This window comes from Phacochoerus africanus, chromosome 14 (genome assembly GCF_016906955.1).
Source record: "Phacochoerus africanus isolate WHEZ1 chromosome 14, ROS_Pafr_v1, whole genome shotgun sequence".
NCBI lineage: Eukaryota > Metazoa > Chordata > Mammalia > Artiodactyla > Suidae > Phacochoerus > Phacochoerus africanus.
Genome location: NC_062557.1, coordinates 25,709,948 through 25,725,539, shown reverse-complemented (window position 1 = coordinate 25,725,539; position 15,592 = coordinate 25,709,948). Strand labels below are relative to the sequence as shown.

The window sequence follows — 15,592 nt, the reverse complement described above, 5'->3', positions numbered from 1 at the left end:
CCGCCCCCTACTTCGTGGAACCCCACTCCCCCAGCCCAAAGCTCCCTCCCACCTCTGCGTTTTGGCTTCCTTTCAGCAACCACGCCCCCAGAACCCAAGGCGTGTTTTGCGCACGCGCACTTCACGCCTTTACCTGGGCGCTCGGGAGTGGGCGGAGTGGGGGAGGCTGGGGTGGAGCGGGAGTCGGCGGTTATGTGGGCGGCGGAGCGCTCACAATGTGGCAGGAGGGAGAAAAGGTGCGCCAGGGGCCGGCCCCGAGGGCTGCGCATGCGCGCCGCCGCGCCCAGTGGCCGAGATGCCAGGGGGGCGGGCGGAGGGAGGTGTCGGGCTCCCTGTTGGGCGGGGGGGCCGGCGAGGGAAGGGGCCGCGGGCGCGCGCGCGCTCTCGCCGCTGCTCGCCCTCCCTCCCTGCCCCCCTCTCCGCACACACAACCACACACGCACACCCCCTCCCCTGTCTCCCTCCCCGCGCGCCGCCCGCCCCGCTGGCCCCGCTCGCCCTCGCGCGCTCGGAAGGGAGTCGCGAGACGTCGGAGCGGCGGCCACGTAGCGCTGCGGCGGCGGCGGCGGCGGCAGCGGCGGCCGAGGCCGGGTCTGCGGAGCGGCCCTGAGGACAGACGTTGGGCAGGGGGGAGGGGCCGGCCCGGCCGGCGGTTGTTACTCGAGCGCCGCGGCTACAGGCCCCCCGCCGCAGGGATGGACCGCCGAGGCGGCGGTCGGGGCGGCGGAGGCGGAGGCGGCCGGCCCGGGTGAGTAGGGGCCCCTGCCCCCCACGCACACGCCACAGTCGCGGCTGCGCCCCCGGCAGCAGCCCTTCCTCAACGCCGCCCGCCGAGCCGACCCGGGCTCTGGGCGCCGGGTTAACCCTTCGCCGAGGTAGCTGCGTGCACTAGGCCGGAGCAGCCCCCATCCGGCGGGGAGGCCCGGGGCGCTGCGCTCTTCTGGCCCCGAGCCTTGGGCCGGGGGCGCCCGCTTCTGTCCCTTCGCCCCTTCTTTTCCAGACCCGGGCTGGGCTCTAGTTTTGCAGAGTCCGCTCGCCCCGAGGCCCGAGGGGAGGCTGAGGTTGCACGGGTTAGCGGGCTGAGGGGAGATTTGCACCGGTCCTCCTGCGAACATTCTCCTGCCCTGCAGCTGGTGGCTTGCACCCACTGCCTCCCCTGCCCTGCGGCTGCGCCCAAGCCACCAACCCCTGGGAGTATTGTGCTGCCCGAGATAAAATGCATCTAGTGTGTACACCCGCCCAGCACTCACCCAGAGGGTAATGCAGACCTTTCTCCACCCCCACCTCCTCCTCCCCTCCAATCAGGCTCTACTTAAGATTCTTAGATGGGAGCCACTGAAGGTAGTGACACCCCCCTCCCCGTTACATCTGCACAGAACATGTTCATTGTGAAGCATGTCTCCTGTAGACATGATAAATGCCCCTGCCTCACCCCTTTAGACTGTCTTCACGATTTAAGATCCCATATGCTCTTCTTGAAGAGGGGCAGTCTTTCATCACATCTAGCATATCCCTCCCCCATAACACACACACACACACACACACACACACACACACACACACACACACTCTTCCTGATTGCCACACAGCCCCTGTCATCTCGGATCCATTGTCAGGAATGGCTTGTGCCAATCAAAGGAATGTGCTTTTTGCCTTTGGAGAAGGGTGCTTTCCACAACCATGTTCTCAGGATGTTGCTGCGTGAGTCTGTCTTTGATTGTCCCCAGCTTGTCCCCGTATTCAAGCATCAGTGTTTCCCTTATAGGCATCTCCCGTGGACCCTCTAATACCTGAGTGATGCTTTTTTCCCCCCAGGTAATTAGGTACAGATGGTGTGTGGGGATTTCATTGATTTTGTTGTAATGAAGGCATAGTCAATAATACAGCTTGATATTTTGAGAAGAATGTCTGTGTATTTTTTCCCAGAGATGGCCAGGTCCGTATTGTTCTGGGAATGGCAACTAGCACATGCTTTGTTGACAACATGTGTATGCTTACGGAAGGAAATGCTGCTGTAGCTGGCATGTGAGTGTGTGCGCTGAATGCAGGTGATGTTCCCGTCTAGGGCTGATTTGAAAGTGGTGAGCAGTGCTGGGATAGGGCTGGCAGGCATCTTGGATGTTTGTAGCAGGACTGTGCACATGTATGCCAATGCATACTGCCTTTAATTTTGTTTAAAATGTTTGCTGAGTCTTAGGGATCCTGGAAATGTCTACTTCAGTGGTTCTTAACCAGTCTTTGGGGTCATGGAAGGCATTAGGGCCCTCTTCTCAGTAAAATAGACAGTACACAGTTGTGGATACATTTAGAGTCATCTTCAGCCTGGCCTTGGGACCTCAGGTTAAGATCTATATTATGCAAAAGTGAAAGGAATGTGAGTTTTGTGTTTTGCTTTGTTTTGTTTCTCTCTTAAGAGCTGTCATTATTTTCCTCCTGAGGGATAAGCAACAAAGTAGATTGTACATGTATCCTTGTGTTTTGTTCTTTGATTGCAGTGAGTTAGTAAGGTATCATCATGTCCCTGTCTTCCTGTAAAGAGATGTATTTGAGAGTTTCAGAAAAAGTTAAAACCGGAGTCAAAATAACCTGTCTAAATTCGACCAGTTGATAATGTATGTTCCTTGTGCTGTCTTCTAAAATGTAGCACATTTCAGCAGCAAAGTCAGTGGTCTGTTTTATGATGCCTATCTGGAATCCTTATGTGTTGTTTGAGGTTGATCTGATCTCTTAAAAAGAAGGCTTTATCAGGCTGGTAGTAGAGCACCTGCTCTGTGAGGATTTTCCAACTTTATGAAATGTGATTTCATGTCTTTATTCAAGGTGATGTTACCATCAGAATTATCCACTTTAAAATTTTGTTGTAATGGAAGGGTTTTAATTATAATTAGGGAATTCGATCTCCATGTTTAAAGTCTAGAACTAGGCATGACTATTGCACCATTCTAAAACAAGCAGGGGCTAAATACCAGCTTTTCTTGTTTAAATCACTCTGCACTCAGCCTTTTGGTCATAGTTCAATCAAGAGACGGTGTGTGATAGTGTTGTGATGGGCAGTGACATAGAAGAAGCAGGTCCCCAGCTCTCTGGGAGCTTATGATTCTGACAGTATTTTTCACTTAAAGAATCTTTTGGGACCTTCTTCTTCTTTTCTTTTTTTTTTTTTTTTTGGTAGTGGTTGGGTTCTGAGAAGCTAAGGGATTTATGATATTAACAGCTTTTTGGAAGACAAGGGAACCTTGGAATCTTGCATAGAATCTGTTTCATGCGCTGAAGAATAGCATTTATTTTACTAATTATGCATTGTACCCTGTGAAGTTTGAAAGCACACAGAGATTGCAAATATTGCATTTTTAGTATCTAATAAACATGATTGAAGTGGTTTATGTTACAGGTTATATTTTTTTGTTCCTGTCATGCCTAAAGTTTTACTGTCAGAAATTATTTGCCTGTCCTAAACCCAAACTGTTTCAAAGTTGCAAATATGTTACTTTTTTGTTGTCAGTGTGGTAGAGTGACAAACCATTAAAATCTCAAGGGGCAGTGCGCTTCCTTAATTTCATATCACAGAACCTCTTCTCACCAGTCACCTACCTAGTTAAACACCCACACGTCGCAAAGCAGCCGATCATATAACTTGTAAGACTGCGAGAACAGCATTCTCTCTGCCAGATTCAGAGCTTGGAAGCTGGAAAACAATTGCACAGCAGTGAAACACTTAAGGAGTAGTGGTGCCAGCAGCTCCCTCTCATTAATACAAATAGCTTGCTTTAGTTTTTTCGGCGCTCTTCTTCAGACACCCGTCTTCAGACACCCTTCCCTTAGGAGGTTTCAGAGCAGCAGCTCCTCCTCAAGGGAAACAGCACCTACTTTCTGCAACTGTGACCTCAAGATCTGATTCGTGACACTCAGAGCTGTTTCCATTTCTGCTCTAAGTATGGGAAGTAATCTTGTAGCGTGGTAAGAAAATACTTTTCAAGTCTGTAGAAAAAAATTGATTAGTAATGCCGCTGATGTGATTTTGTTTTTTGAATGTCTGAAGCCTATCGAAGAAGTAAATTGTAACAGTGAACTGTTGTTAAAAATTACCCTTTCCTCAGTTTTAGAAAATTGCACCCAAAATGTGACTATACCCTTGAGTTTCATTTCCCTTGTTTTAAAAAGTCACTGGAGAGACAGCCAATAACCAAAAAAACCCAAGTGTGGATTTTCTTGTGTTTTGAAACATAGCCTTTGGAACTAGTTAAGCTAAAGGAGGTGACTGTGTTTCCTTGCTGGGAGCTCCTGAATCTTGTGCTGCAGTTTTAGGTATGATATTTTTCTCATCTATTGTCATCATTTCAGATAGTCAGCTCTTGAATTTACTTTGGTAAAGGTGAGCTGGTATTGCAGTCAGCAACTTTAGCTGAAGGAGGATCAGGGAGAGTGGTCTTTGGAGCCAGGCAGAACTAGGTTTGAATAAAGCTCCCTTGGCTTTATGGCATTGGACACGGCACCTTGACCCCAGTTTCCTCATCAGCAGAATGGGATTTGTTATGAGTGTTAGAGATAATATCTGTGCACTTCTAGAACAGTTCCTGGTGCATGTACACGTTAAGGACACAATAAGTGGTAGGACACGAACGATGTGGGGGTAAAACTACGGATTATTGTGGCTTACAGGATTTAGAGCTCTGGCACTGTGATCTGCATACTTTCATTTGTGCAGACTTGGGATGAAAAAATTGCAAATATTTGACTTGGAGCATACCTAAGTCTTGCAGGTGCACCGTGCTTGTTGGAACTTTGATTTGTTGCTGGATGGTCGGCTGAACTTGGTGGAGACAATAAAACTTAGCTCCAAATTCTACAGTGCTATCCACAGACTGGGCCTGTTTTAAGCCTATTCAGAGCTTTTGTGGTGAAAAGGGTGTTTTAGGACATTAACATAGCTCAATGAGTTCTGTGTCCAGAGTGGAATCACGTGCAAAGCCTTGTATAAATTTTCATGGTTAATGCAAGCCATAAAGTGCTTGGTGGAATCAGTGAGGACATCAGATGCTTATTTTAGTTCATCTGTTTGTTTATACAGCAGTTATCTCTGATTTTTGAAAACACTTTATGGACATTTTTTTCCTTAAAGAATTCCTCTTGCTTTTTTGAGGTTTTGATCATAAACTATTATTAGGGCTGTAGGTTTGAGTGCTTTAGGCATTTTTTGCTTTATTGGGTGAAGGAAAGAAGAATAAAGTCCCTTTACCTGTCAAATTTTAATCAGCTGTCCACTTTAGGCCTTTACCTTTAGAGTGTGTATGTAGTTTCTAGTCGTGTTTTTAGTCGAAAAGGCAGTTTTATGGTAAAATATGACATATTTTTCCTTTTTTAAACCTAGCTTAAGAGATTGGTTACTTTGGGAGTTCCCTGGTGGCTCAGCAGGTTAAAGATCTGACACTGTCACTGCTTGGCTTGGATCGCTGTTGTGGTGTGAGTTCGATCCCCAGCCTCAAAACTTCTGTATGCTACCAGCATGGCCTGAAAAAAAGATTGGTTACTTTGAAAAGTAGATTCAAGGCGATGTATACACTTCTATTCAGTGCATAGAGCTTTAAAAATGGGATTTCTTCGGTTTTCTAGAATTAGGTTATTCTGTCATTTTTGCAGAATATCACCGTGATAAGCCCGTGAACCCACAGGTTAGCTAGAGACTTTTCAGATAAGATAGACACATACATCAGTAATGCATTAGGATTTACCTCAAGGGAATCTGCTAAGCCTTGTTTTCTTTTATTATTGAGCCACTTATGGGTCTGCCCATCAGTGGAGTCAGTCACTAGTATTGGATTGCTGATAAAGAAAGATTGGCAAATAATGATCTTAGACTCTCCTTTGATTTTGCAGAACACTTGAAAAAACTTAACTTTGGCCAAAATGTTTAATAACAACACAGCACTAATGCTGTGTGAGCCCAGAGTGATTACACAAGTAAAATTTGGATGATTGAGTTATATATATATATTTTTCTCAACTGCAGTACATTTTTCTAAGTAAACTTTTTCTTCAGAGGGGAGTGCTTTAAAAAAATTTTTTTTCCCTAGTTTACTAGAGTCAAACAGCTTAGCAGATAGCTAGTTACCTCTGTTAGTTTCTTGATAGACAGACCAGTCCGTGTGTGGTGAGAAGGGATTGTTGCAAGAGAACGGAAATGGAAATAATGCAGAGAATGACTCCGTAGCCTGACTTCTTGATCTTTACCATCATATGGCCTCAGAGGGTTGTGACTCTGGATCTCACTAAGATATGCAGTGTTGGGTGATTTCTTTTTGTCTTTAATGCTGGTGAAGGGTATAGTCTTTAACACATATTGTTCAGTTTGGGGGATTTCAGTGGAACATCACTTCTCAGTGACACTGCGTGACCTATAAAATGAAATTTATTATCTAAAACTAGGCCCTTGTGAATTGTTTTCACCCTTTTGAATGTATCATTTTATTATATCTAGAGTAGTATCAGAGGCCTGTGAGCGTTGGTGAAGTGTTGCTTTGTTTTGTTTTTTGAGGGGGCGGTGAGGAGACTGTTTATGATCTCAGTTTTGTGGATAAATCTGTATTTTTTCCCAGTTCCTCTTAAGACTGTGACCCAGATGCCCAGGGACTTTTCCTGTATTAATACACCAGGAGCTGGAGACTGACATTACCTTGCCTGAAAGATACTCCTTGTAGAGAGCCCCACAGTTTTCTTTTGGGCATACCAGGCATATAACATCATTTAAATTAACTCAGCCAAAGTTTGGAAAAAACCTAAATGTCCATCAGTATACAGTTGGATAAAGAACTTAGGGTATATTCATGCAATACATTTTACATAGCTACAAAAAAGAATGAAGAAACTATATTGCTGTGGGAAATCTCTAAGCTATATGTGTGTCATAAAGTATTACTTATTTGTGTATGGCTTATAAGATTCACCATTAGTTTAGTCTCACATAACATTCCATTGTGTGCCTATATTATAATTTATTTCTCCATTCTACCATAGATGGACATTTGGATTGCTTTTTGATTTTTTTCCTTTCTTTTTTGGCAGCCTCATGACATATGGAGTTCCCAGGCCAGGGATCAGATCCAAGCAGCAGTTGCAACCTGTGCGGCAGCCGCAGGAACGCTGGATCCTTTTAACCCACTGTGCCGGGCCAGGGATAGAACCTGTGTCCTAGCACTCCAGAGATGCTACCGATCCTGTTGTGCCACAGCGAAAACTCCCAGATCTTGAGTAATGCTGCTCGATTCACTATATTCTCTTCCATACTTAAACTTTTTGATCCATGTGAGTATATGCCTACTAAACAGTTTAATTTAAAAAGTATCCCCAGGAGTTCCTTCATGGTGCAGTGGGTTAAGGATCCAGCGTTGTCACTGCTGTGGCACAGGTTCAGTTCCTGGCCCCGGAATTTCCACATGCCATGGGTGCAGCCAAAAAATAAATAATTAATATCCCCAACTGATCTATAGGAAAATTACAGTGGCCTGTTTCAAATTAAATATTGAAATATTTGGTTGAGCAAAACAATTTCAAACCTTTTTTTTTTTAAGTGCATTCTCAAAGATCTAGCTTGGACTTTTACAGTATTAAGAGAGTTCTCAATATTAAGAGCAAACCTGGTATTCTTTTATCCTTAAAGAAAGGTTAAATATGATGGAAAATGTCTCTAAAATAATCACAACTTGTGAAATATTTGTTTGTGTAACTAAGTTTCTTTTACTGTCATTTCACAATACTGAAATCATAATCCTTCCTGCTTTGCTAATTATTAAAAATTTTTACTTAATACAGTTTTTATAACTGCCATGTGTTTAAATGTTTCGGAAACCCAAAGTTTTGAACAAGTAGCAACATGAAAGACTTACCTAGATATAGTTAACCTTGTCTTGAATATTTTGAAATTTGGTAGACCTGTCAACTGCTTGGTTGGTGGAGTGTAACTCCATGTACCTATGCACTTTAACAACTCCTGGGATATCATCATTTCTATTGAAAACAGTGTTTGATCAGATTTTTTGCTTTAATTACAGTAATATCATTTCCTCCTCTCTTACCCAAACATGGGAATAATGATTAATGTGTAAACCTGCAAAGCAGTGGTTCCCAGCCAAGGGCAGTTTTGCCTCCAGGGGTCATTTGGCAATGTCTGGAGACATTTATCACCAGTGGGGCTTAGGGTGAACTACTGGTATTTGGTGGGTAGAGGCCAAGGATGCTGCTAAGCATCCTGCAGTGCACAGGATGGCCCCCACAACCAAGAATTTGCTGGTCTAAAATGTCAGCTGTGCTGAGAAACCCGGCTGTAATGCAGCCTCACTAAACTGATGCTCCTAGGCAGGTAGCAATTTTAGCCTTGACTTTGTTAGATTTAGCACATGAAACTCATACTACTGCGTTTATGTAGTCTAGAGAAGAAATAAGCTAGGTAATTTTCTAAATAGGAATAAGGTTTTAAATATAAAGACTGGTTTTGGTCAACAAATCTTTTTTTTTCCTTCCTTTTTTTAGGGCCTCAGGTGGGGCAAATGGAAGGAAGTTCCCAGGCTAGGAGTTGAATCAGAGCAGTAGCTGCCAGCCTATACCACAGCCATAGCAACATGGGATCCGAGCCGCGTCTTCGACCTACACTACAGCTCACAGCAATGCCGAATCCATAACCCACTGATCTGGGCCTGGGATCAAACCCGAATCCTCATGGATAGTAGTCGGGTTCGTTACCACTGAGCCAGGAAGGGAACTCCCCGTCTTTTTTTTTTTTTAATTGGCTATTTGTATCTTTTAGTGGATAAAGCCAGATTATTTTGGAATTATAGCCATTATCTAAAAGGTTATTCCAGGAGTTCTCGCCATGGTGCAGTGGAAATAAATCTGACTAGGAACCATGAGGTTGCAGGTTCGATCCCTGGCCTCGCTCAGTGGGTTCTGGATCCTGGTTTTGCCGTGAGCTGTAGTGTAGGTCACAGACGCAGCTCAGATCTGGTGGTGTTGTGGCCGTGGCACAGGCTGGCAGCTGTAGCTCCAGTTAGACCAGGGAACCTCCATATGCCATGGGTGTGGCCCTAAAAAGACAAAAGATATAATAATAATAAAATAAAAATAAATAAAAGGTTATTCCAAAGAGTCAAAGTCTTTGTAAATATATTATACAACAAAGACTTTTAGGGGTATAATTTTTTTTTTTTTGTCTTTTTGTCTTTTTGCCATTTCTTGGGCTGCTCTCGCAGCACATGGAAGTTCCCAGGCTAGGGGTCGAATCGGAGCTGTAGCCGCCAGCCTACGCCAGTCACAGCAATTTGGGATCTGAGCCGCATCTTAGACCTACACCAAAGGTCACAGCAACGCCGGATTGTTAACCCACTGAGTAAGGGCAGGGATCGAACCCGAAACCTCATGGTTCCTAGTCGGATTCGTTAACCACTGCGCCACGACGGGAACTCCTAGGGGTATAATTATTTTTCAAACACAGATACATTTTTTACTTTTTTGATCCTGATGTGTATCTTGCTCTGCTCTAAAAGAAAATATTTATTTATTTATTTATTTATTTTTTTTTTTGTCTTTTTGCTATTTCTTTGGGCCGCTCCCGCGGTATATGGAGGTTCCCAGGCTAGGGGTCGAATCGGAGCTGTAGCCACTGGCCTATGCCAGAGCCACAGCAACGGGGGATCCGAGCCGTGTCTGCGACCTACACCACAGCTCACGGCAACGCCGGATCGTTAACCCACTGAGCAAGGGCAGGGACCGAACCCGCAACCTCATGGTTCCTAGTCGGATTCGTTAACCACTGCGCCACGACGGGAACTCCTAAAAGAAATTTAATTGCTTGACATAAAATGTGTTTAAATCTTGTATAATATGGTAAGTTAAAAAAAAAAAACTTATTATCGCCAAGTGAGAAGATGTTCAAACTAGATTTGGAAAATACATTTATGGTGGGAAAATTAGCTAATTTCAAGTGGCCAGTTTCCTCCTGTCAGGTTGTAGTAAAGAACATATACACTTCTGCATCCATTCCAGCTTTTGAGGAATTGTAACAAGACCCAAAAGATAGTTTGTCTTGCCATTCAGTCTCTCCTCAGCCTTTTCCTCACCTCAGATGGCAACTTAGATTCTTTTTCTTTAAAAATGACTTATGCCTCTAAGGTCAGGTGGCGCAGTAGGTACTAAAACACATGTCCTAGAAGCCAACTGTTGCAGGGTTGGATTGTTCTAAATCTAGAATTGTTATTTATTTGATTCCCTATAGCCCTGTTCCTCCAACATTTGGTCCATGATCCACAATAAGAAGCCGTGTATGCGTGCCCACTTGTATTCACTCACATGCATATACCCCCAGCCAGCCCTGAAACAAAACCTTCTTGAGGCCTTACTCTTCCTATCTGTAAGGCAGTCTGCTCTTTCATTCTATTTCATTTGTAAACACTGAGTTGGAATGGGCAGTTTGAAAATCACTGCCCTAAATAGAGCTTGACAAAGTATTTTCTCGAAGTAGATGCTAAGCAAATGCTTACTGGTTTAAAAGGGGGTGGGGCGTGGTAAAATTAAAAGCTGTGCTTAGAGGTATGGGTTTGAAAGAGCACGCTAGGAAATGTGTGTGTGGTGAAGAAAATCATCGTATTTATGACCTTCCTTACTCCATATACAGGGGTGCTTCTTAAAGACCTGTAACTCCTGAAGAGTTAAGGCGGATCCTCATTTTGCTTAGCATTTAAGCTATTTTCTTCCAGGATGTAGGGCAGCTACTATTGCTTAACACATTCTCTCTTTCTCTCACTACCTGTTTATTCATTAAGTCAGGTAGAATCGAGAGGATTAGTGAATATATACAAAGAGATTTTTAAAATAAACTCTGGAGCATAACCTTCTTTAAGACAGAGCCTGGTTTCAACAGCAATTTCCTTGTGTAGTTACAGAATAAAAATACATGAAGGACTCAGTGAAATTTTCACTTCTGTGGAAAGCAGACTCTGGGCTTGGACTGTATTTCAGACAGCTCAATCAGCAAAGCAGTCATCGGAACCTGGTTCTTCAGAAGGACAGAACTTAAAAGTTACTTGGGGAGTTCCCGTCGTGGCGCAGTAGTTAACGAATCCGACTAGGAACCATGAGGTTGCGGGTTCGGTCCCTGCCCTTGCTCAGTGGGTTAACAATCCAGCGTTGCCGTGAGCTGTGGTGTAGGTTGCAGACGCGGCTCGGATCCTGCGTTGCTGTGGCTCTGGCGTAGGCCGGTGGCTACAGCTCCGATTCGACCCCTAGCCTGGGAACCTCCATATGCCGCGAGAGCGGCCCAAGAAATAACAACAACAACAACAACAACAACAAAGACAAAAAAAAAAAAAGTTACTTGGTTGGAGTTGTCCTTCATTCCTGTGTCTAAAGTTATGTATACTGTGAATAAATCTCTTATTTTTATTTATTTACTTATCTACCATATCTGCCATTCAGTCCTCATATAACGCTTCGAGGTCGGTATTATCATCCCCATGTTACCAACAGGGAGATGAAGACAAAGTGAGATTATGTAACTTGTCAAGTTGAATGTATTCTTTTCTTGGCATTGAGATTTTGTAAGGAAAAACCCATGAAGTCATTTTATTTTGCTAATTGAAAATTTCATTTTAAAATTGAATTTTAAAATCCGTAAATCTTTCTGGCTTTTAGAAACCAGAGACTGAGTCGTTTGTTTTAATTTTTAAATTAATGTCCAGTAAAATTGACATTTTGCTCTGTATACAGTTCTTTTTGTATCGGTGCCTGTATAGATTCATGTAACCACCACCACAGTCAGGATACAGAACAGTTCTATCACCTCAAAACTCCTTCCTGCAATCCTTTTGTGTTCATATCCTTTCCTATCCTCCAATCCTGCAACCATTGATCTGTTGTCCACCTAGTTTCATCTTTTTTGGAGAATTCTGTATAAATGGGATCATTCAGTATGTAACCTTTTGAGACTTGCTTCTTTCACTGGACATAATGCCTTTGAGATTCATCCAGGTTTTTGTGTATATTGACACTTTGTTTTTATTGCCAAGTAATATTCCACTGTGGCACACTGTGATGTATTGCAGATTGTTTATTCATTCACCAGTTGAAGGACATTTGGATTATTCCGGTTTGGGGTGAATATAAGTTGTCATTTCTCTAGAGTAAATACCTAGGAGTAGGATTGCTCGATTGTATGGTGTATATGTTTAATTGTATATGAAAATACCACAATGTCTTCCAGAGAGAGTATGCTCTTTTGCATCTCCACCAGTAATACATGAAAGTCCCATTCATTCTGCGTCTTTGCTAACACTTGATATTGTTGATATTTTTTATTTTAGCCATCCTAATAGGTATATAGGAATAATTTTTTGAGGCCAGAATCTGGGTGGTAGGCCCAACTCTGCCATCAACTAGCTGTTGACCTTACAAGGAACCATTTAACTTTTTTGAGCCCCTTTCCTCATCTCTCTTATAATAGAGAATATTGAATGTGATATAAGTTCTCTTGCAGCTCCCCAGTTCATTAGTATGGAAAAATAAATCCTTGGCAAGACTACAGATTTGTGTTGCTTGTGCAAAAAAAATCTATTGACTGATCTCAGCTAAAGTACCAACACTATAAGCATTATACATAATTATGTATAGAATGCATATGAAATAACTTGATATTTATAGCTATAGTTTAGCTCCAGCCAAGCATAATAGTATTGTGACATGTGTCATGTCTGTAAGCTAAAATTATATAGCTAATGCGTTAACATTGACAACCTAGGATCTTTTGACTAATATTTGATGTTTTTTTTTTCTCTTTTTGTCTTTTTTGTTGTTGTTGTTGTTGTTGTTGCTATTTCTTGGGCCGCTCTCGCGGCATATGGAGGTTCCCAGGCTAGGGGTTGAATCGGAGCTGTAGCCACCGGCCTACGCCAGAGCCACAGCAACGCGGGATCCGAGCCGCGTCTGCAACCTACACCACAGCTCACGGCAACGCTGGATCGTTAACCCACTGAGCAAGGGCAGGGACCGAACCCGCAACCTCATGGTTCCTAGTCGGATTCGTTAACCACTGCGCCACGACGGGAACTCCATATTTGATGTTTTTATCATTATTTATTAGCTTTCTAGGGTTATAATTTATAGTAAGTTCAATTTTCAGTCATGAATAGGGGATCACTTTTTCAGAAATCACATATTTGGATACTTTAATATCTATTTGAGTGTGAAATTGTTTCTATATAGCATTGTGAATAGCTTATCATTTTTCTAAAAAATTATACGTATTTATCCAAAATTATTTAAGGATTACAGAGAAATAATAAAGAAAAAAGTAAAATATCCTCTGCCCTACCCTTACCCCTATCCTGAGATATCTCTGGATATAAGCATATATATGCATAATTGTATGCACATAGTTTTACATAATGAGATTGCATAATTTCATTCCCACATGTTCTTTAGTCTTTTATTTTTCACATGTGGACATATTTCTGTGTCAGTTAATATAAATCTATCTCTTAATTTTCGTAGCTATTGTAGTATGCCAGTGTCTGTGTGTACCATTATTTATGTTTGTTGGTTGGTTGGTTTTGCTTTTTAGGGTCACACCAGTGGCATATGGAAGTTCCCAGGCTAGGGGCCAAATTGGAGCTGTAGCTGCCGGCCTACACCACAGCCACAAGGCAGGATCCAAGCCATGTTTGTGACCTACACTGTAGCTCACGGCATCACCAGATCTCCGCCCCACAGAGTGAGGTCAGGGATCGAACCTGCATGCTCATGGATGCTAGTTAGATTCCTTTGAACTCCATTATTTATGTTTTAAGTTTTGTTATATTAAATAGTGCTATAATGAATGCCCTTGGGAGTTCCCGTCATGGCTCAGTGGTAACAAACCCGACTGGTATCCGTGGGGACATGGGTTTGATCCCTGGCCTTGCTCAGTGGGTTAAGATCTGGCATTGCTGTGGCTGTGGTATAGGCCGGCAGCTGCAGCTCCAATTCAACCCCTAGCCTGGGAACAGCCCTAAAAAGAAAAAAAGGAAAAAAAAAGAAGGAAAAAATAAATAAGAAATCAAAGTTAAAAAAAAAAAAAGTCGGAGTTCCTGTCATGGCTCAGTGGAAACAAATCTGACTAGGAACCATGAGGTTGCGGGTTCGATCCCTGGCCTCTCTCAGTGGGTTAAGGATCCAGCACTGCTGTGAACTGTGATGTAGGTCATAGATGCAGCTGGGATCTGGCGTTGCTAAGGCTGTGGTGTAGGCCAGCGGCTAAAGCTCTGATTTGACCCCTAGCCTGAGAACCTCCATAGGCCGTGGGTGCAGCCCTGAAGAACAAAAAAAAAAAAAAAAAAAGTCAGTTTTGTGGTTTCCATTGTGGCTCAGCAGAGAACCCAACATAGTGTCCATGAGTTAAGGATCTAGCATTGCCACAAGCTGCGGCATAGGTCGCAGATTTGGCTCAAATCTGGCATTGCACTGAGGCTCTGATTCGACCCCTTGCTTGGGAACCTCCATATGCCATGGGTGCAGCTGTAAAAAGGAAAAAAAAAAAAAAAGTCAGTTTTTAAAATAAAAACTCACTTTTGAGAAGAGCTAATAAAGCAACTTGCTTCTTTAATTCAAAGAAAATCTTTTTTTTTTTTCTTTCTTTCTTTCTAGGGCTACACCCGCGGCATATGGAGGTTCCCAGGCTAGGGGTCTAATCGGAGCTGAAGCCGCCAGCCTACACCACAGCCACAGCAATGCCAGATTCAAGCCATGTCTGTGACCCATGCCATAGCTCACTGCAACACCGGATCCCTAACCCATTGAGCGAGGCCAGGGATCGAACCCGCAACCTCATGGTTCCTAGGTGGATTCATTAACCACTGAGCCACGACGGGAACTTCTCAAAGAAAATCTTTTAATTAATGAGACTATAATTATTTGTGTTTAATTTTCGATTTTCAAGAAAAGTTGCACAGAGTGTACCCATTTACCACCTCATTGTTAAAGTCTTAAACTAAGAAACCAGCACTGGTACATTACTACCAGTTTAATTCCATATTTAAGTCAGATTTCACTAGTTTTTCAGTTAACATCCTTTTTTATTTGGATACATCCTAAATCAAGCTTTTAAACCCTGCTTAAATAAGCATCAGTATCTGTTCATAGATTAGTTTTAGTCATGCATTGTACGTATGTGTGTACCATATGTAATGTATCTGGGTCTCTGTATTTGTTTAGACAAATTTATGTTATCTTTGACATTATTATCTTAGAAGATCATCTTTTGATGTTCACAGACACTCTGCCCAAGGCCATTTTAGGTAGATCGAAGATCTTTTTCTCCCACCCTTTTTGTGACTATACATAAACATGACTGATGCCATCAGTGAATGTAGCTCTTGCACAGGGGTACCCTTTTCGGTACAGTTACAAGTCCTTGTCTCCAGGAGCGCTTGGAAGATAGCCATCTTTTGTTTACTAGAAAGTTAACTTACGGAGTTCGCCTGTGGCACAGTGGGTTAAGGATCCGGCGTTGTCACTGCAGCAGCTCAGGTCACTGCTGTGTTGCGATTTGATCCCTGGCCCAGGAACTTCCATGTGC

At 43.2% G+C, this 15,592-nt stretch overlaps 1 protein-coding gene across 1 annotated transcript in view; it reads left to right on the top strand.

Annotated features, from left to right (window-relative positions):
* The first annotated feature begins 429 nt into the window (after window positions 1-429).
* ZNF652 (zinc finger protein 652) overlaps window positions 430-15,592 on the top strand; it is a 61,872-nt gene continuing 46,709 nt past the window's right edge. The window contains exon 1 of the mRNA XM_047756874.1: window positions 430-748. The gene's annotated coding sequence lies outside the window, so the exon portion shown is untranslated. The remainder of the gene's footprint in view (window positions 749-15,592) is intronic.